Source organism: Solanum lycopersicum, chromosome 2, assembly GCF_036512215.1.
Source record: "Solanum lycopersicum chromosome 2, SLM_r2.1".
Classification (NCBI taxonomy): domain Eukaryota; kingdom Viridiplantae; phylum Streptophyta; class Magnoliopsida; order Solanales; family Solanaceae; genus Solanum; species Solanum lycopersicum.
This window is the reverse complement of record NC_090801.1, coordinates 48,539,744-48,564,314: the sequence shown is the minus strand read 5'-3', so window position 1 is coordinate 48,564,314 and position 24,571 is coordinate 48,539,744.

Here is a 24,571-nt window from a genome sequence, read left to right as displayed (position 1 = left end):
GGGCAGGAATTCTTTCAACGTTGCCACACGATGATCGATCCCTACCTTCAACAACTCATGGTGTTAGAGGGAGAAGGGTCTTGTATGGTGCCTCTTGTTAGGGTGCCGAAGAAAGACGGATATGCCCAATTGTCGGCCATGCAGATTGTGAAGGGCCTGAAGAAAGGAGCGCCAACCTTCTTAGCCACCATCGCAAGTTCGAGTGAAGACCATGGTGCTATGCATCCATTGCCACCTATCATAGAATCTGTTTTGCAGGAAAACAGAGATGTGATGCCGGAGGAGCTGCCGAGAACTCTACCTCCAAGGCACGAGGTAGACCGCATGATCGAGTTGGAGGTGGGAGCCAAGCCACCTGCGCTTGCACCTTATCGCATGGCTCCGCCTGAGTTAGAAGAACTGAGGAAGCAATTGAAAGATCTCCTCGAAGCAGGTCACATTCGTACATCCAAGGCACCCTATGGAGCGCCGGTGCTGTTTCAGAAAAAGAAAGACGGGTCGATGCGCTTATGCATTGACTACAGGGTGCTCAACAAGATCACAATCCGGAACAAGTATCCAATCCCGCTGATCGCAGATTTGTTTGATCGATTTGGAGAGGCCAAGTACTTCACTAAGATGAATCTCCGGAAAGGCTACTATCAAGTGCGCATTGCAGAGGGGGATGAGCCAAAGACAGCATGCGTGACCAGGTATGGAGCATTCGAATGGTTGGTAATGCCCTTCGGCTTAACCAACGCACTTGCCACATTTTGCACGCTGATGAACGAGATTTTGCATCCCTACTTGGACCAGTTCGTAGTGGTGTACTTAGATGACATAGTCGTCTATAGTAGCACTTTGCAGGAACATGTATAACACTTGAAGAAGGTCTTCAAAGTCTTGCGGCAGAATCAAATTTATGTCAAGCGGGAGAAGTGCGAGTTCGCCCAACCAAAGATACATTTCTTGGGCCATGTGATCAGCCAAGGTGAACTTCGTATGGATGAGGCAAAGGTAAAGGCGACCCAAGATTGGGAAGCGCCTATGAAAATGACCAAGCTACGTTCTTTTCTTGGACTTGCTAATTATTATCGCAGGTTCATTAGCGGGTACTCCGCTATTGCTGCCCCACTGACCGAGCTGCTAAAGAAGAACAGGCCTTGGCTGTGGAGCGAGGAGTGTGAGGAAGCGTTTGAAGGTCTTAAGGCTGCGGTTACTGAAGAGCCAGTCTTGATGTTGCCTGACTTCACCAAGACCTTCGAGATCCATACGGATGTTTCTGATTTTGCCATTGGGGGAGTCTTGATGCAGGAGAAGCACCCCATAGCTTTTGAAATCCGGAAGCTGAATGAAGCGGAACGACGGTACACTGTGCAGGAGAAGGAGATGACGGCCATTGTGCATTGTCTACGCACATGGAGGCACTATCTACTAGGCTCCAAATTTGTAGTAAAAACTGACAACATTGCCACTAGCTATTTTCAGTCGCAGAAAAAGATCACACCAAAGCAGGCTCGTTGGCAGGATTTCTTGGCAGAATTCGACTACAACTTGGAGTACAAACCAGGAAGGGGCAATGTGGTAGCCGATGCATTGAGCAGAAAGACTGAATTAGCGGCCATCTCCTCTGTCCGTAGTGAATTCCAAGGCGCAATCAAAGATGGTATGCAACGCGATCCGGAAGCCAAGAAGATTTTGGAGCTGGCTGCTCAAGGCCAAACCAAACGGTTTTGGGTAGAAGACGGATTCTTGCTTACCACTGGCCGAAGGATTTATGTATCAAAGTTCGGATTCATCAGGCGACGTATTATCAAAGAAAGCCACGACACTCCGTGGGCTGGGCATCCGGGACAGAAGAGAACGAGGGCATTAGTGGAGGCCTTCTATTTCTGGCCACGTATGCGGGAAGAGATCGAGCAGTATGTGCAGACTTGTCTAGTGTGCCAGCAAGACAAGTAGAGCAAAGGCAACCAGGAGGGTTGTTGGAGCCATTACCCATAGCTGATCGTCCATGGGAGAGTATATCTATGGATTTCATCACTTTTTTGCCGAAGTCAAACGGGTTTGGCACTATTATGGTCGTAGTGGATAGATTTTCCAAATATGCCACATTCATGCCTGCGACAGCTGGTTTTACTGCTAAGGAAGCTGCACAATTGTTCTTTAAAAATGTTGTGAAGTATTGGGGGCTGCCGAGGTTCATCATTAGCGATCGGGATCCTCGTTTCACAGGGAACTTTTGGAGTGAACTCTTTGAAACTCTTGGTTTAAAACTTCACTTCTCCACCAGTTTCCACCCCCAAACTGATGGTCAAACTGAACGCATCAACGCCTTGTTGGAATGCTATCTTAGGCACTATGTCAGTGCACATCAGAAAGATTGGGCTAAGCTCCTAGACATGGCGCAATTTTCTTACAATTTGCAGAGGAGTGAATCTACAAGGCGCACACCGTTCGAGTTAGCAACAGGCCAGCAACCCCAAACTCCGCATTCACTGCCAACCATGTTCGAGGGGAAGGGTTGGGAAGAGCAACTCGACCTTGCCAAATCTTATTTGAGCAAGGCGGCAAGGAGGATGAAGAAGTTCGCCGACCGCAAGCGTCGTCCCACCAACTACAAAGAAGGTGATATGGTTTTGGTAAAGTTTAATCCGAGGCAGTTTAAAGCACTTAGAGGCATGCATCACAACTTGGTGCGGAACTATGAGGCTCCGTTCAAAATTGTTGCCAAGGTGGGTAAAATTTCATACAGGTTGGAGTTACCTCCACACTTAAAGATCCACCCGGTCTTTCGTGCAAGCGTCCTTAAGCCTTATCATGAGGATAAGGACGATCCCAGTCGGAACAAATCACAACGGGCCCCAATCACCGTTACTGCCTCGCATGATCGTGAAATTGAAGCTATCATAGATTACCAAGCCAAGCGGAAACGAGGACAGCAGGCCAGTGCCATGTTTCTCGTACATTGGAAGGGACAAACTCTAGAAGAAGCCACTTGGGAGAAGTACGAAGACTTGTGGCAGTTCAAAGACAAAATTCAGGAGTTCTTGCAGCAATGCGTCGCGGTCGTCGCATCATGGGGTGGGGGAGATTGTGACGTCCCACCATCCATTCAGGCTGAACGCCACCCAACTAGGCAGCCAGCAGGCGCAGCAGGCGCAAAAGGGCAGGCTGACCGAGCAGGCCAGCAGCCAAGGGGGCCAGCAGCAGGTGAAGAGACAGTCGTTACAACAGTTTTAGTTGTTACGGCAGTTACAGCCGTTACAGCTGTTACACTTGGTAGTGGGGCGGCAGTTTCAGGAGTTTCAAGCCTTTGAGAGGCTTGTGCAGATCATGGGACAGACTAGGAGCATCTAGGAGTCCTTTTTGGAAGACTTAGAAGCTTGTCTTGTAGGCATAGACTTAGGAACTTGTATAGTTTATTTACTTACTCTTAGGCAGCATTAGAGTAGTATAAATAGTAGTTCATTTTACTTGTAAAGCATCCAATCATTTTTCAAGTAATAGAAGTTCCTTCTTCCAATATTCTGTCTTCCTTCTAATTTTCTTAGCGATCCGAGTTTTAGGCTTACTTGAGTTTGCAAGAACGTGCAAGAGTCGTGAGTAAACCGTCAAGTGCCGCACGGAGTATTGTCCGAATCAAAAAGTCTGTGACATTAAGCTCTTATACCATGTAAAAATTTATGTAGAAATCTCATGTAGAAAAATCAAGGATTTATTGATAAATTAATATATTAATCAATATTGATAGTATTGATATGTTGATCAATATTTGTTGTATTGATCGTATTGATCAATAATGATGTTATATGTATGTTATCAATTATTGATGAATAATAATGTTAAGTACATACTGATTATATAGGAGAGAATTGTAGAGTCTTAAGATAACTATGCCTAGAGTCCTATTACAATATTTACTACTATTATAATAATAAAATAATTAAATACTAATTGTGCTATAATTCTAATAGTAATTTAATCTTAGTTATAATATAACTCTAATCATAATTTAATTATAGTCGAAACATAATCCTAATAAATTTAATTAGTCTAATCCTAATGCGACTCTAATTTTTCAGCGGTGTTGTAACTCGTCAGTCAGCTTCGTTAGACGTGTTCCTTGAACATGTTCCAATCCTCAGTTTCCTTCTTCATCAACACTTACTGTAGACAAGTTAGTCAACTGCGTTAGACCTGTTCCTTTGACATGTTTCAATCGTCAGTTTCCTTCTTCTTCAACAATGCAGTAAATATTTTAGCATTTTTGGAGTGAGAGTAGCTATGTGACACCACACTCTTGGTATAAAAAATCTCACGTCGATAAAATACAAAAAAAAAAGTATTGATATATAAATAAATATATCTTATAAATTAGTAGATTGGATTGTTACACACAATCAGTATTGTAAATTTGTAGAGGATTCCATATAATAAGCTTAGCGTGCAAAAGCTTTTCTCTTCTAAATTTGTTTGTGATTTGATCGATAGAGTATAAAAATGGCACTACCACAAATATAAGACTTTTGATTAATAAAACAACCTCTTTTTAAATAATGGGATCACATAAATTTGCTATTAACATCAATTGTGGTGGAATAGATTTGAGATTTCATCACTTTTAATTAGAAATTTTGACTTAAAATTATTAGAAATAGAATTTTTTTTATTGAAACTGTTATCTCAACTCAAAGTTTTAATTTAATCAGGATCCTAATATGACTTTATAGATATCAGGATATTGAGTGAAGTTTTTCTTTTGTGTGTGTGTGTATATATATATATATATATATATATATATATATATAAAATTCATCTAACAATAATGGAAAATACACAAGTACCCTCTCAACTTATATCCGAAATTACAGAGACACACTTATAATATACTAAGGTCCTATTATCTCCCTGAACTTATTTTATAAGTAATTTTCTACCTCTTTTCGGCCGACGTGGCACTAGCTTGAAAATAAAAATCAACCAGCATTTGGCCCACAAGATAAGGCCATGTAGGCCAAAAAGAAGTAAAAAATTATTAATAAAATAAGTTCAGGAAATAATAGGACCTTAGTATAGTATAAGCAATTCTCTGAGATTTCGAACATAGGTTGGGAGGTGCTTGTCCCAACTATAATTGATCTATTTATTTATATTTTTACCTTATTGAATTATTTAATCATAAATAAGTTGATTAGGCTTAACATAAATATTGTATGTATTGTAAGTTTTTACTCCTCAAATTATTTCATGTACCTATTATCTTCAATAGGCGAGTATTACTTATTAAATAAAAAAACTCTGGTCACTAATTAATTTATACAAACTTTATAATTATTTTATTGGGCATCTGTTATCTTCATCAACACAAGTATTTTATAAAGTTACACACTAAATTAATTCACATATATTATAACTATTTCATCAAATAGGTAAACAATAACTCAACCACCAACCCTCATTTCTAAATCAATATATATATATATATATATATATATATATATATATATATATATATATAAATGAGGACCATAGACAAGGTGATGTGGCACCTCTCTATGGCCTCCATTCCTTTTTTTCATTTTCTCTCTTTTTTGACATTTTTCCTTCTTTCTTTTTATGAAATAATTTGTTTATTAATTAAAAAAAAATTAAGTATATTTATTATTGTAATTATATATAATGGTTACAAAAAAACCTCCATCTATTGATATTCTCACTTAAATTGCATGTCTTTTCAATTTCCTTCTAATTATTTTTGTGGCTTATCCAATCTATAAATACCTATCATCTATAGAGATGTTGAATGTTCATTTTCATTTTTTCATTCTTTCTTTTTAGTAGTATAGGTTTTTAATTTTCTTTTCTTCGTCTTTTTATTCATCAATCATGTATATAATAAAAAGAAGACATAAAAAAGATGATGTCACAATATGACCTTCACTTTGATGAAGATCATAGATATATTCTTCAAAGATTCATCACATTATTTGGTATAAGTTCAACAAAATGAAGAAGGAAGCATAATTATCTTGGAGATTCTGGAAGATAGAGTCATAGTATTATAAAAGTTTGAATGATTTCCAAACATTTTGAAAATTCATTGTTGTATTATTTTGATTCCAATTAATATTATTCTATTCTCTTTTATTTTATTTCTTCATTTTGAACAAAAAAATGATTATTCTATTCATTGTTATTGTTGTTGAAGATGAAAAAAATGATTATTCCATATATAATATATATATAAAATTAATATTTTAGATTTTTTCATGGTTGAATTAAAGGGGATATTATCTATGGTACACTTTTTATAATATCTACTGAATATTTTTGTCCCTAAAAATATATGATATGGTCTATTATATTAGTAATCAATCACAAAATAAATGAATAAATATTTTTTTCAATATTGAATATTTTTAATGATATATTCTAATTGAGCACACTCGGTATCACTTTGTAAGAATACACTACATTGTTGTTGTTTTAATTAAACATATAAAATTTGTATTTTTTAAGTTAGTAATGAAACCGTATGAGAATATATGTAAATTTGTGACTAATAAAATTAATTTCGATTAGAGAACTTTTTTTTATTGTAATTTGTTATTGATAACATTTTAAGTTTCTTACCTTTTCATTTTCTCCTATTAAATAGATAAGGGAGAAACTAATCTTACAAACATAATTGGAACTTTGAATTTAGCATTCCCTAAAATTAATCTCATTAATTTTTCCTTCTTAAACTAAGAAATATGTATCTCTTTATCTTCATAACTTATATTTCTATAATCTCTAACTCCTCATAACTCTCAAAAATTTAAATGTGTAAACTTATGATAATTTATTGTGTTTCTCAATGAATATCTAAATAAATGTGTATTGTAAGACAATCCTTTTTTAAGCAAGTGTTATTGTATTCTAATTCATATTTGATGTACTCATGATAGAGGAAAATCTTATGAATTATGTATATTGATTTTTTCTTCCTTTTTAGTTAGTCATGTTCAAGAGATCAATTCTTGACCACAGAATCTGAATCTTAGGCTCTAATTTTTTTTTTCATAATCGTTATAACCCCTCATGACTCTCAAATTTTAAAGTTGTAAACTTATGATGATTTATTGTTTTTCTTAATAAATATCTATATAAATGTGTATTGTAAGACAACCCTTTTGAGACAAATATTAATGTATTTTAATTCACATTTGATGTACTCATGATGAGGAAAATGTTATATATATATATATATATATATATGAACCTGTGATAGAAGATATTTAATTTATTTGCCAAAATAAAAAATAACAATTGAAAAAAAATAGTATAATTTTATGAATCTTGTTTTTGTTATTTTATTTATTGTTTTTTAATCCCACTTTAGTTTATCTATTTTTTATTTCACGTTTTATTCAAAGTAATTGAAAAATAAAATTCAATAAATGAAAATATTGATCTCATAATTGAAGATTTTGTAAATTTTTTAGTCAAAACTGATCTCTTTTTGCTTTGGTTTACTTATATGTTAATATTTTGTAATATTAAATACTTGTATTTTATATACTATGAAAATCATATTTTGTAACTCTTTTGAAGTATAATTAAATATAGATCAAAATAAATAAAATAGCGAATATAAATATTTAATATACATTTTATGAAATTTAAAAATAGGACAAACATATATGCCAAAAAAATTTATTCACGCATTTGATAAATTAATTTATTTTTGTTAAATATGTATCTTTTAAAAATTTTAAATAAAAGATGAATACAAATGACTAAATAAGTTGATTTGATTTTTAATATATTTTTTAAAAATAAAACACAAAATCTTGTACATAAAAACTTTTCACATGAGTATGACTAAAAAACACAAAATTATGATTAAAATTTTAAATTATTTTAATATACTAAGTAATGAGTATATATCTTAGGGTGTTCGTGTATTAATTTCATATAAAAAGAGGTGCAATCATTGATTTGAGAATGCAAGAAATATATTTGAAATGAAACATATTATCAGAGTATTCAATTTAATTAACTTTTGAATTTTATTATTCTATACACATAATATGTGAAGATGTTTATTATCTATCAAATATTTTTACATAGTTTATATGAATCTATTTATCTTTATATTTCATATAAAAGATATAGATTAAAATATAGTAAACGAGTTAATAATTTTTTTTTTAAAAAAAACATATTCTCATTCGAGGTTGGATATATTGAAACTTAATAATAGCGTAACATTTTGAATAACATTCTTAAAAAACAAATTTGACAAATGATAACAATTATATTTGATATAGATGCAACTAAAGAATCTAAAATAGCCATAGATGTGATTCATGCAAAAATCATACAAATTTAAATTGTATATTTGAAAAAGGAACAAAAACGATTGAAAAACGAAATATTCAAAGGAGTTTTATCATATTAATATGAAAAAGGATAATAAGACGTGTAGATGTATTTTATTAGTATTTTTCAGTTATTTATAATATAATTCTTATATACTCAAGAAAAAAAGTACATCGGATTATATGTTGTAATATAAAGATTCAAACTCATTGATTTTCCAATAAAATGTAGAAAGTGACATATTAACTACCTGTCCAAACAAAAAAATTACTAAGAAAATATATATTGACATTTGATATATTGACTAATAATGTACTATCCCTCATTATAAATGTTAAATTTAAGTTTCATTTTGATCGTCATCTCAAAACGATCTTCATAATTAATATATAGTAAGAAAAAATAAAGTGATAATATTACGTTTGAAAATAAAGAGAGTTATAAAATTGATTGAAAAAAAGTAATCCTTTAATTTTTATTTTAAAGACCGCGCGAAGCGCGGCCAAATTCCCTAGTGTTTCAGTAATAGTTAGGACACACAATTGAATAAATAGTAGTAACTGTTAATTTCTCATCATTTTCATTACATCTCAACACCTCACTACCCTTCCTCCATTGTTGTCACACGCAGGGTGTTAAATGAACGGCTTAAATTGAAATTAAAAATATTAAAATAGATTGAAATAAAAATTGGCTCGAATGAATTGAGTTCAAATGGGCTAAAAATTAGGTTGGCTTATCATCCTTCTAATTTGACCGGCTTAATCTCAATAATCCTAACATATTGTTATTTATCTTTTATAACCACAATTTGAATTTTTTTACTCGAGAAAATTAAAAAAAATAAGTTATAAATGGATAGATAAATCCTAAAAGATATAAATAAAATAGATTGCAATTCATGCGTACATGTGAGAACACGTGTTAATTACACCAATGCAAATAAATAGTTTTAAAATAAGTTGAAATTGAAAATTCAATTGAAGAATGGATTATGATTTCAATTGATTGAGATTGATCCCATTCAAATTATCTTGAGTTCAATTCATAAAATCGTGAACCTATATTAATGTATATTCATGAAGATACATGTGTGATATACTGATAACATCCCAATCCATGAATAAGTGAAAAAAGTGTACAAGGTTATATGCAATATAATACTCAAGTATGAATCACTATCACAAAAAGAATAATACAATGGTGATCAACATAGTAAAGGATTTAGCACTAATTACTCTAAGACAAACACTTGAGATGATTTTGATTTTGAGAAAATTATGACTAATACGGAAATATAAACAAAACTAATGATCAATTACTGTCACGACCCAAAACCGGGCCGCGACTGGCACACACATTTACCCTCCTATGTGAGCGAACCAACCAATCTAAACCTTATCATTTCAACGTATATCAACAGAAAATAATGCGGAAGACTTAAGCTCATTAAATAAAAACCAATTCAATAACTATTATTCCCCAAAATCTGGAAGTCATCATCACAAGAACATCTATGATCAAATTACTAACTAAAAATGTCTAAGAAGCTAAAAATACATAAGAAGCTAGTCCATGCCGGAAGTTCAAGGCATCAAGACTTGAAGAAGAAGATCCAGTCCAAGCTAGAAGCATTAGCTCACCCTGAATTTCCGGTGTAGTAAAGACTGGCTTGAATTACTGTTGAGTCGAAGACGACGGCACGTTTGCTGCACTCCACAAATAACAAAGAAGAAAACATAAAAGTAGGGGTCAGTACAAAACACGGGTACTGAGTAGATATCATCGGCCAACTCGAAATAGAAAACAATATATATTAAGCAATATCATAAAATCAACTATGATACTCAACATGTAGCAACAACAAGTACTATATCATTAACAATTACCGTCAAGTTCACACATGAGGACTCAAGCCTCAATAGCATACTCATTTGGGAATTAGTTTCATTAAATTGAGTATATTAGCATCTTACAAGATTCATTATATTTATTCCCCTCGTGTCGGTACGTGACACTCCGATCCATATACTATCCTGTGTCGGAACGTGACACTCCGATCCTCATTCTATCCTGGTACCGGAACGTGGCACCCGATCCATATACTATCCTGGTGTTGGAACGTGACACTCCGATCCTCATTCTATCCTGGTACCGGAACGTGGCACCCGATCCATATACTATCCTGGTGTCGGAACGTGACACTCCGATCCTCATTCTATCCTGGTACCGGAACGTGGCACCCGATCCTCTATCTCTATCCTGGTACCGGAACGTGGCACCCGATCCCCTAATCTCACCACTTTCGTTCATCAAGCCTTCTTTTATACCAAGGCATCATCATTAACAAAGTAGATTAGGGTTTCCTTTCAAGATTTGGGATTCAATAGCTTCATCATGCTTATTTATTCATAATTACATAATCACATCATTCATGCAAGCATACAATTAAGCATATAGAAGGGTTTACAATACTACTAACACATATCATTCGCTATTAAGAGTTTACTACAAATAGCATGAAAACCATAACCTACCTCCACCGAAGATTCGTGATCAAGCAAGCGATTTCCCAAGCTTTGTGTTTTTCCTCTTTGTTTCTCCTCTCTCGATCAATCCTCTCTCTCTCTTTGTTCTTTCTATTTTCTTTATTCAAACCCTCTTTCTTTTACCCTAATTAGTATATAATTGAGAATAAAAGATGGCAATAATAACCCACTAATTAACTTAAGGTTACCTCTTTTAACCCCCAAGTAATTAGACTTATTAACATTAACCCACTAACTTTATAATTAAAGGAGGAATAGTAAAAAACGTCCCTTAAAACGTATCAAGAAATCCGAACCAGACTGGGAATACGCAGTCTGTGACGGCCCGTCGCGCCTGCGACGGTCCGTCCTGCTGCTCCGTCACAGACTTCAGAGACTCAATTTCTCTGAAGGGTCTGTGACGGTCCGTCACACTTGTGACGGTCCGTCCTGCCATTCCGTTACGAAGTTCAGAGAGTCAATTTTCAGTACCCAATTTCAGATTTTCTAAGTGTTTTGAAACGAGACCCTGCGACGGTCCGTCGTGCCCATGACGGTCCGTCGTGGGGTCCGTCGCCTCAGCCTATTTTTCCAGAAATAAAATCTGCTGCTCAAAACGACTAAACAGGTCGTTACAATAGATACCAATTTACCTATCGTTCGTCCTCGAACGATCATAAGAAGAAAAACAAGGGCAAAAGGAAGTACCTGAATCTGTAAACAGGTGTGGATATCTTTCTTGCATGTCAGCCTCTTTCTCCCAAGTGGCTTCTTCAACGGGTCGATTATTCCATTGAACTTTGATGGATGCAATCTCTCTTGACCTTAACTTGCGGACTTCTCTATCTTGAATAGCAACAGGTTCCTCCTCATAAGACAAATTCTCATCAAGCAAAACTGAATCCCAACGGATAATGTAGTTTCCATCCCCATGGTATCTTTTCAACATAGACACGTGAAATACCGGATGCACTCCGGACAGCCCTGGAGGCAAGGCTAACTCATAAGTCACCTCCCCTACTCGCTTAAGTACTTCAAAGGGACCAATATACCTTGGGCTCAATTTACCCCTTTTTCCAAAACGCATCACCCCTTTCATGGGTGAAACCTTCAGCAAGACTTGTTCACCCTCCATGAACTCCAATTCTCTAACCTTCCGATCTGCATATTCCTTTTGCCTACTTTGCGCCGCTAACAGCTTTTCTTGAATAGATTTCACTTTCTCTAATGAATCCCTCAAAAGGTCAGTACCCCAGGGTCTAACCTCAAATGCATCAAACCAACCAATGGGGGACCTACACTTCCTACCATACAATGCTTCAAATGGAGCCATATCAATGCTTGAGTGATAGCTATTGTTGTAGGAGAACTCTGCTAAGGGTAAGAAGCTATCCCACTGACCACCAAATTCTATCACACATGCACGAAGCATATCCTCCAACACTTGAATCGTTCGCTCAGACTGCCCATCGGTCTGAGGATGGAACGCAGTACTAAGGTCCAACCTAGTACCCAATTTCGCATGCAATGTTTTCCAAAACTTAGAAGTAAACTGCGTACCTCTATCTGATATGATGGAGAGTGGAACCCCATGCAATCGAACAATTTCTGAGACATAGATTTTGGCTAACTTCTCTGCATTGTAAGTCACCTTGACCGGAATGAAGTGAGCAGACTTATTTAACCTATCAACAATTATCCAAATAGAATCAAACTTTCCCAATGTCTTTGAAAGACCAACCACGAAATCCATTGCAATCCTTTCCCACTTCCATTCAGGAATGGGCATTCTCTGAAGTGTTCCTCCGGGCCTTTGGTGTTCATACTTTACTTGTTGACAGTTTGGACATTTGGCAATAAAATCCACAATATCACGCTTCATTCTACTCCACCAAAAGTGTTGCTTTAGGTCACGGTACATCTTGGTTGCACCCGGATGTATCGAATACCTTGAACTATGAGCCTCTGTCAGAATAGTGTTGATCAAATCATTGACGCGGGGTACACATACCCGTCCCTTAATCCTCAAAACACCTTCCTCATCGATTGTTGCTTCTTTAGCCTCTCCTTGCAACACTTTATCTCGGATCCGGATCAATTTTTCATCATTAAACTGCTTTCCCTTAATCTTGTCAAGGAAGGAAGATCTTGCCTCCACACAAGCTAACAATCCTCCCTTCTCATTTACTTCTAATCTCATCAAGTCGTTAGCTAGAGTCTGAACTTCTCTAGCCAATGGGCGTCTAGAAGCTTGCAAGTGAGCTAGACTTCCCATGCTTCCCGCCTTTCTACTTAAAGCATCCGCTACAATATTCGCCTTCCCCGGATGATACAAAATAGTGATGTCGTAGTTCTTCAGTAGTTCCATCCATCTCCTCTGTCTCAAGTTCAAATCTTTCTGAGTAAAGACATATTGTAGGCTACGATGATCAGTATAGACCTCACACTTAACCCCATATAGATAGTGCCTCCATTGTTTTAAGGCAAATACTACCGCAGCCAATTCCAAATCATGAGTTGGATAGTTACGTTCATGCACTTTTAATTGTCTTGAAGCATAAGCAATCACATTCTTCTCTTGCATTAGCACTGCACCCAAACCCGAATAGGATGCATCACAATAGACAATGAAATTCTTACCTTCCACTGGCAAGGTGAGAATTGGTGCAGTAGTCAACAGAGTCTTGAGCTTCTGAAAGCTTTCCTCACACTCATCCGACCATACAAATGGAACATTTTACTTGGTCAAGTTTGTCAATTGGGAAGCAATAGAAGAGAATCCCTTGACAAATCGGCGGTAGTAGCTAGCTAACCCAACAAAGCTCCTTATTTCTGACACATTAGTAGGTCTTACCCAATTCTTCACTGTCTCAATCTTAGAAGGATCCACCATCACTCCATCCTTAGAAACTACATGCCCCAAGAAGGACACTGCATCTATCCAAAACTCACACTTAGAGAACTTGGCATAAAGCTTTTTCTCCCTCAACATTTCCAATACCATTCTCAAATGCTCTTCATGTTCCTTCTTGCTCTTTGAGTATATCAGTATATCATCAATAAATACGATCACAAAGAGATCCAAATATGTCTTAAAAATCCCGTTCATCAAACTCATGAACGCAGCAGGGGCATTCGTAAGACCAAAAGACATCACTACAAATTCGTAATGCCCATACCTGGTTCTAAAAGCAGTCTTTGGCACATCCGTTGCCCGTATTTTCAATTGATGATAACCGGATCTCAAGTCGATCTTAGAGAAGACACAAGCACCTTGTAACTGATCGAACAAGTCATCAATGCGAGGAAGAGGATACTTGTTCTTTATGGTTACCTTGTTCAACTGCCGGTAGTCTATGCACATCCGAAAACTCCCATCCTTCTTCTTTACAAACAAAACCGGAGCATCCCAAGGAGATGCACTTGGTCTAATGAAGCCTTTGCTCAACAACTCTTGAAGTTGGGCCTTTAACTCTCTCAATTCGGCGGGAGCCATTCTATTAGGGGGTATAGAAATGGGGCGAGTACCCGGTTCAAGATCAATACAGAAGTCAATATCCCTATCCGGTGGCATACCAGGAAGATCTGCAGGGAACACATTCAAAAACTCACGGACTACCGAAACTGACTCAATCGAGGGTACTTGGGTAGTGTCATCCTTGAGATGTGCCAAGAAAGCCAAACACCCTTTACTAACCATTTTCTTAGCACGAAGAAAGGAGATGATACGCACCGGGTTGGAAGTGTAGTCACCCTCCCACACTAACGGATCTGTCCCAGGCTTGGCTAACGTCACCGTTTTAGCATTACAATCCAAGATTGCAAATTGCGGAGAAAGCCAAGTCATACCCAGAATTACATCAAAATCAACCATTTCTAAGATAACCAAATCTACATAAGTGTTGCTCCCCACAAAGTTTACCAAACAAGACCTATATACCTTTTCAACTACCACAGACTCACCCACCGGAGTAGAAACACGAATAGGCATGTCAAGTAATTCACAACGTAAATTTAGACCATTAGAAAATGAGGAAGATAAATAAGAAAATGTGGATCCAGGATCAAACAATACAGAAGCCATGCAATCACAAATCAAAAGATTACCTGTGATGACAGCATCTGATGTCTCCGCTTCAGATCTCCCAGGAAAAGCGTAGCAATGGGCCCCATTACTTGTCTGTCCGTTGCCCCTACCATGTTGTGATGTAGTGGCTCTAGTTTGCCCATCACCCCGACCGTTTTGGTGACCACCATTACTTCGACCACCGCGTCCTCCAGAATGACGACCTCTTCCATAACCACCTCTACCTCTAACATTTGGAGGTCTGTAACTCTGTTTTGGACAATACCTCTTAATGTGTCCGATCTCCCCACATCCATAACACTCTTTGGGTTCAAGCATAGGTCTCTCAGAGAAGTTTTGACCGGTCTGGGGTGGACCCCCAACTACAGTCTGTAGTGAAGACTGAATTGGTCGGACTGAGTAACCTCCGGAACCTTGTCCTCTAGAGTGAGAACCATTAAACTCACCTCCCTTTCGAAACCTTTTTGATGTCGATGTCGGGGTGAAGTCATCTGGCTTCACTCCTTCCACCTCTATCACGAAGTCTACCACCTCTTGGAAGGATTTTGCCGTAGCCACTACCTGTAAGGCTGAAATCCGCAACTCTGACCTCAACCCCTTCACAAAACGACGAATCCGCTCTTGTGGACTGAAACAAAGTTGAGTGGCATATCTGGATAGTGCACGAAACTTAGCCTCATATGCAATGACCGACATCCTACCTTGCTCTAGGCTCAAGAACTCATCCCTTTTCCTATCCCTCAAAGTCCGGGGGATATACTTCTCCATAAACAAGCTAGAGAATAAGGTCCAAGTCATAGGTGGTGCCTCTGTTGGTTGACACTCAACATGTGACCTCCACCACTTTTTGGCGTTCCCTTGAAACTGATAACTCACGAACTCAACACCAAACCGTTCTACTATACCCATCTTGTGTAGTAGCTCATGACAGTCAACCAGAAAATCGTAAGCATACTCAGATTCAGCACCCTTGAAGACTGGAGGTTTCAATTTCAAGAACTTACTGAAAAGTTCATGCTGATCATTTGACATTATAGGCCCAGTAGTCAGACGTGGAAACGCGCCTATGTCCAATGAGGCATCCATACGAGGAGCCATAGTGGCTGCAGGTTGTACCTCCAGAACCTGAGGTGCTGGTGCAGGAAACACTGGAGGTGTCTGACCCTGATCAGATAACCCACTAAGATAAGCAAGAACGTGATTGATCATCTCTGGGGTAGGTTGGGGTGGCAATTCCTCATTTTGCACTTGTTCATTCTCCCCTTCCTCACCCTCTCTTACCACTTCCTCAGTCGGTGGAGGAGTCACTGCCCTAGTATCAGACGGGCTAGGTGCTCGTCCTCTTTCTCTAGAGGACGTCCTCCCACGACCTCTACCACGGCCTCTTGCCGTTTCCCTTCCTCGATCTACAACCCCAGTGGCTAGCTCAGACGCTTCTTGTCTCGCTGATGTTGATGTTGGCGCAGTCGTTGCTCTAGTTCTAACCATCTGCGAAATAGAGTGAAGATGGTCAGATACCAATTTGTATCACCTAGATACCAATTGGACCCAAGTAATAGCACGAAAGAAAGAATGAAAGAATGGAATTTTCCTAAAATCTTATAGCCTCTCAAAGAAAAGTAAAGGCGTCCCCCTACCGTTCCTTAAGACTCTACTAGACTCGTTCTAGTGTGATGAGACCAACGAACCTAATGCTCTGATACCAAGTTTGTCACGACCCAAAACCGGGTCGCGACTGGCACCCACATTTACCCTCCTATGTGAGCGAACCAACCAATCTAAACCTTATCATTTCAACGTATATCAACAGAAAATAATGCGGAAGACTTAAGCTCATTAAATAAAAACCAATTCAATAACTATTATTCCCCAAAATCTGGAAGTCATCATCACAAGAACATCTATGATCAAATTACTAACTAAAAATGTCTAAGAAGCTAAAAATACATAAGAAGCTAGTCCATGCCGGAAGTTCAAGGCAGCAAGACTTGAAGAAGAAGATCCAGTCCAAGCTAGAAGCATTAGCTCACCCTGAATTTCCGGTGTAGTAAAGACTGGCTTGAATTACTGTTGAGTCGAAGACGACGGCACGTTTGCTGCACTCCACAAATAACAAAGAAGAAAACATAAAAGTAGGGGTCAGTACAAAACACGGGTACTGAGTAGATATCATCGGCCAACTCGAAATAGAAAACAATATATATTAAGCAATATCATAAAATCAACTATGATACTCAACATGTATCAACAACAAGTACTATATCATTAACAATTACCGTCAAGTTCACACATGAGGACTCAAGCCTCAATACCATACTCATTCGGGAATTAGTTTCATTAAATTGAGTATATTAGCATCTTACAAGATTCATTATATTTATTCCCCTCGTGTCGGTACGTGACACTCCGATCCATATACTATCCTGGTGTCAGAACGTGACACTCCGATCCTCATTCTATCCTGGTACCGGAACGTGGCACCCGATCCATATACTATCCTGGTGTCGGAACGTGACACTCCGATCCTCATTCTATCCTGGTACCGGAACGTGACACCCGATCCATATACTATCCTGGTGTCGGAACGTGACACTCCGATCCTCATTCTATCCTGGTACCGGAACGTGGCACCCGATCCTCTATCTCTATCCTGGTACCGGAATGTGGCACCCGATCCCCTAATCTCACCACTTTCGTTCATCAAGCCTTCTTTTATACCAAGGCATCATCATTAACAAAGTAGATTAGGGTTTCCTTTCAAGATTTAAGATTCAATAGCTTCATCATGCTTATTTATTCATAATTACATAATCACATCATTCATGCAAGCATACAATTAAGCATATAGAAGGGTTTACAATACTACTAACACATATCATTCGCTATTAAGAGTTTACTACAAATAGCATGAAAACCATAACCTACCTCCACCGAAGATTCGTGATCAAGCAAGCGATTTCCCAAGCTTTGTGTTTTTCCTCTTTGTTTCTCCTCTCTCGATCAATCCTCTCTCTCTCTCTTTGTTCTTTCTATTTTCTTTATTCAAACCCTCTTTCTTTTACCCTAATTAGTATATGATTGAGAATAAAAGATGGCAATAATAACCCACTAATTAACTTAAGGTTACCTCTTTTAACCCCCAAGTAATTAGACTTATTAACATTAACCCACTAACTTTATAATTAAAGGAGGAATAGTCAAAAATGTCCCTTAAAACGTATCAAGAAATCCGAACCAGACTGGGATTACGCAGTCTGTGACGGCCCGTCGCGCCTGCGACGGTCCGTCCTGCTGCTCCGTCACAGACTTCAGAGACTCAATTTCTCTGAAGGGTCTGTGACGGTCCGTCACACTTGTGACGGTCCGTCCTGCCATTCCGTTACGAAGTTCAGAGATTTGATTTTCAGTACCCAATTTCAGATTTTCTAAGTGTTTTGAAACGAGACCCTGCGACGGTCCATCGTGCCCATGACGGTCCGTCGTGGGGTCCGTCGCCTCAGTCTATTTTTCCAGAAATAAAATCTGCTTCTCAAAACGACTAAACAGGTCGTTACAATTACCAACTTAAGTAAGGCTAGTAAAATTATTTTGTTTGATAGAAGTTTAATATATTGGTGAGTGAAAGTGAAAAAGTGAGCATGAAATGGTAGAACTAATGCATCACCCGATAACCGTAAGTTAATTCCTAATCCAATACCGAACCAATCAATAGCTTATTGATTGAATAGCAGATTAGAAATATTTAAAAATTGATATTCGTCGTGGAAGCAAATAATTTCCAAACATGTGCTTCTGCTAATTAAAAATAATTTTAAAAATAATTTCGAATGAGTTTTATGTGGTTTGGGACAAGAAAATATGAAATTCTGAAATTTCTCTTGGATCCTTCTTCGTATACGCGGCCAAGTCATCACATTCGTGGTGAAATATTTTCTTCAATCTCTCATGTACAAAGGCGAATCTAGGATTTGGAGGTCCTGAGTGTCGCATTATTTAAGTGAGATAAGCGGGTCAGTTGCTTTAGTTTTGGGTTAATATCTAGTTAATTTTTCTTTTTTTTCTTTTATAAACAAATCGATTAAACATGCATGTTACTAATATTATTTTTCAGATATATGAGATTCGAGCTAACAAAACAATTCAAATTTAATTTCTTTTTAAGGAAAATGCACAAGTACCCCCTCAACCTATGCCTGAAATCTCAGAGACACACTTATACTATATTAAGGTCCTATTACCCTCCTGAACTTATTTTATAAGTAATTTTCTACCCCTTTTCAGCCTATGCGGCACTAATTTTTTTTTAAAAAAGTCAACTAACGTTGGGCCCACAAAATAGTGACACGTAAGCCGAAAAGAGGTAGTAAATTATTAATAAAATAAGTTCAAGGAGGTAATAGGACCTTAGTATAGTATAAGTGTGTCTCTGAAAATTTGGGCACAGGTTGAGGGGCTACTTGTGCATTATCCCTTCTTTTTAGGAATTAGTGGTCTTATTCGCTGAAACTTTGAGGAATAAGGAATAAAAGAGATTTTTCACATTAAAATTGGAGTTTGTATAAACTATCAAATAGAGTTAAGTTAATATATTCATGTGTTGTTGCAAATATATAACAAAGAGGATACAAAATTTAGTCAATCTAGTCATCCTACTTAGCAAGAACGTTGGTGAAGATCAAAAGAACCTTCAAATTAAAAGAATTATAATAATAATATTCATCGTTTTTAAAACTTATATTTCATAAAATTACTATTTAAATATATTTTTAATAATATTTATGTCAGGTTCATAATTAAGTAATCATTAATTGATAAAAAATAAACACGTGACACTCATGAGATTAATAATTAGTTAAAAAGAAAGTAAAAGAACTTAAGAATTAATTATGGTGAATAAGATTGAATTGAGTTAATAAAGAATACTAGTAAATAATTAAAAATGAACGGAAGGGGAAAAAAACTTTACCCATTGAAAAAAATAACAAAAAAAAAAGAAAAAAGAAAGAAAGAAAAAGCTTCAAAAAATTTATATCACATTCATAATCCAGTAATCATTAATTGATAAACAATAAATATGTCATACTCATATCAAGAGATTAATAATTAGTGAAAGAGAAAGTAAAAGAACTTAAGAATTAATTATGGTGAATAAGATTCATTAATAAAAATGAAAAACAAAAAAGAAAGAAAAAACTTCCAAAAGTTAATGTTGCAGGCAAAGTTCAAACTTGCCGCTGCTTGGGTGACAAACTACCTAATTTGCCAATCAAATTGTTCACCATATACTTCAGTGGGTGGCAACGAAAATATATAATTAGTTTCTTATACATATATATATGTATATACGAAGTTTTTTTTGAAATCAGTTGGTGTCGTGGCACCCCCACGGTTACCTATAGATTTGTCATTGCTCACGTATTACTTTTTTTTAGTCGAATATTCATATTGTTTCACATATATATTGTACTTATTTATTCGAAATTTATAACAGCCACATGATATATTTATAACGTGTTTAAAATAAGAATGACTTGCAATAGCATAATTTGCACATTGTGTATATATACTTGTTCTCATAGTGATATAGTTCATAACTCTATATGCTCAAACAAGAACTACCACTTGATTTACTAGACTACATGTCTAAATGACTTATGTTGATATATAGAGACCCATAGGTTTTGTAATTGAACTATCGCTATCGTACTTACTTGTCATAGGCCTTTTGAGGCATTAGTCGATACAATCTATCCTTTAACGATGGAAAAATATACATAGATTTACTTGGCATACACTACACTAGAGGTATCGAATTTGAGTCCTGGACATGAAGAAAATTTTATTAGGAGTGTCACCCTCGAATGGACTTTGCAAAGCGCGACTCAAATTTAATTGGTGCTCTAATGTGGATTTCAGACGCCATGTGGGAAACCAAAAGAAAAAAAGAATTTTCTAAGTAGGGTTAAGACCATCTAATAATGAAAAATTTATCATGGTAGAGGTTCAACCAACAAAAGGTGTGTAAGGCTCCATCTATCTTTTGACACATGGCCAAATGAGTCATTTATTACTCTTCTACTCTAAAGCGGAAACTTTCTACAACTAATAAGAGAGAAAATATATTTGTACATAAATTGAGTTGATCGAATATAAAAAAAATGCAAGAAACGTCATGTGTGTTTGCAACTTTTTTCTAATCATTATTAATATTATATTAATTTGTGGATTATATCGAATATATTATTGTTGTTGTACGTTAGTTTGACAAATTTATTTTGACATGATTTTTTTTTGTGTTTTTTTTAAAAAAATCTTTCATGATTGTTGTGATATTAAAGTGTAGTCATTCTATTTTAATTGTTACGACCTGAATTGTCGATTCTTACCTTATTTTTAAATTAGAATTTTTGAAGGAAAGTAAAAAAAAAAAAAAGTTAGTTATATTATTATTGTGGGGATGATTGCTTAAAAGCAAAGTATTACTACTCAAAGAAATAATTTTTAAAAGATATCGTTATCCTAATAATATTTTTTTTGTTCAATTTGTGTAAAATTTCAGTTGATGTTGAACATAAGATCATCAATACAATTTGATCATTAATTTTTTTAATAAAATAGTATTTAAAATATACTCTCAATTATATTTTGTTTATTTTAATGTTTAAATATATATATAATTATTGTTAAATTTATGAAATAATAATTTATTTTAATTAAAGATGGCTACATATAAAAAGAGAATGAAGATCTGAAAAAACAATTTTTTTTATTTCTTTTCAACATCAACGAGAATGTCAACTTTTTTCAAACATCAACGAAAACGTTAATTTACATTTAGTTTGAACTACGGGTGTGCATTCGGGTTTCAATTTGGTTTAATACTATTCGTTTTGAGTTTTTCGATTTTTTATTTTGAAGAAGTGTAATCCAATTCGAACCAAAATAAATTTAATTTTGAATTTTTTTGTTCGATTAATCGCTTTATGTCAATAACCGATTTATATATATACTTTTTAATATAAATTACAAGTAAAACGTAAAACTGAATACTTAAAAGTATATCAATTATAGATGTACAAAAAAAAAACTAAACTATAATGAAAATAACTAAAAAGGAACAAAAATGATTAATATATAAGAGATTTTCTTAGAATAGTATTTTTAATTTATTTACTAAATAATTTTATAATTATTTTTAACTGAAAATAACACATGTAATTATTTAATTGATTGTTTGTCACGTCATCGACAAGTGTATTACACTCTCCTTTAGTTTTTTGTTTTTTGTCAGAAAAGTGTCAAAATGACACAACAGAACCCTACATGAGGTGTCTAAAATGAACATCGCCTAATTGAGGTGTCTAAGTGAAAATTGGTGCCAAGTTTAGGGGGTCACCGATGGGTTTGACCATATATAAATGTTGGTATGTATGCATATATGTATGTGTATATATATAAAATTCACTTTAGCACATAAAAATCCCTTTGAACTTGATCCGAAAACTCATTTTAGCACTTAAGCTACACGGGCTTTTGAATACCCTGTTAACATCTTTGAAATGAATTAAAAATCACCCTAGATGATGACATGGCAAAAAGAGTGAATTCACTCTCCTAATAACGTATGAAGGAGTTAAAAAAGAAAAAAAATCATAAAATCATACAAATGATATATTTTTATTGGTCAATATATAATAAATATTTTCAATATTACTTTCTTAATATATTAACTTATATTAAAATATGGATAAATCACATAAATGTATCATATTAAAAAAATATTTACCATTTATGTCAACATAATTTTTCTAACTAAATATAACAATTTTTAAAAATTGAAAGTTGTACTGTTAATCTTTATTCGCTCTTTCTCTGCGCTTTTTCTCTTCCTCTTTTTTTTTTCTCTGTGTCAATCTCTCTTCCTCCTCTCTTTTTTTTTAAATTTTCATTTAAATAATTATTTTAAATTACTTTTTCCCATATTTCACTATTTTTGTTCAAAAACACAACAAGAAAAGGAATAGAAAAAACAGAAAATTGTACAATATGATGTTCTCAAATAGGAATTTTAAAATTATAGAAACAAGAGTTAATCATCGATTGTCATTATAAAGATTCAATTTTATGAATTTGTGATTAACTTGGATAGGTTGTTCCTACAAATAAGTGAAATGTCGTTTGGAGTTTATATCCTAATTTTAAGAGGATTTGGTTAAGTTTATAATTGATTTTGGTTAAGTTTATAATTTATTCATGAACAACACAAGTTTAGTGCAATCTATAGATTATTATCTTGTTTTTCGTTAGTTACATTTTTCATTTATTATTTCTCTTTTAATTCAACTTTAATATTGTGTAATACATTTTTAATGCAAATTTAATTCATTTTGTAGTTATTATTTGTTATATTAGATTACTTGTTTAATTCATTATTGATATAAGTTTAATTCACTCTATATATCATTGTCTTATGTTTCATTGATTATAATTTTTATCTATGCTTAATTCAGTTTTAATTTAATATTTGAGTATGGCCTTTTAATACAAGTTAATTCATTTTGCATTTTATTCGTTGATTTGTTATAATTGAATTACGTCTTTAATTCATTATTGATACAAGTTTTATTCAATTTACAAATCACATAATGCTCTTTCGTGCTACATTTTGCATTCATGTTTAATTTGCTTCTCATTCAACTTTGATATGTATAACAATTTTTTTATTCAAGTTTAATTCATTTGACAATTTATTATGTTTCTTCATTTGTTACAATTAGATTACTTGTCAAATTAATTGATTATCTTTGTGATAAAAGCAAAGATAATCTATAAGATACATATGATATAATTTTTACTCATGGATAATATGAGTTTAATTCAATTTATAGATTGTTGTCTTGTCTTTTGTTATTTACTTTCATTCATTTTAAATTCTCTTCTAATTTAACTTTAATATTGTGTAATACAATTTTAAAGCAATTTAATTGATTTTGTATTTTTTTTATTTTTTATTACTATTGGATTATTTAATTCATTATTAATACAAGTTTAATTTATTCTAGACCATTGTGTGTGTCACGACCCAAATCCGAGCCGCGACTGGCACCCACACTTACCCTCCTATGTGAGCGAACCAACCCATCTAACCCTTAATATTTCAACGTATATCAACAGAAAGTAATGCGGAAGACTTAAACTCATTAATAAAAACAATTCAAAACTATTATCATCATCCCCAAAATCTGGAAGTCATCATCACAAGAACATCTACAATCAAATGACTAAACTAAGAGTATTCTAAAAGCTAAAAATACATAAGAAGCTAGTCCATGCCGGAAGTTCAAGGCATCAAGACTTGAAGAAGAAGATCCAGTCCAAGCTAGAAGCATTAGCTCACCCTGAATTTCCGATGTAGTAAGACTGGCTTGAATTACTGTTGAGTTGAAGACGATGGCACGTTTGCTGCACTCCACAAATAAACAAGAGGAAAACATAAAAGTAGGGGGTCATTACAAAACACGGGTACTGAGTAGATATCATCGGCCAACTCAAAATAGGGGACAGTATATATCAATATTATCGTAAATCAACTATAAAACTCAACATG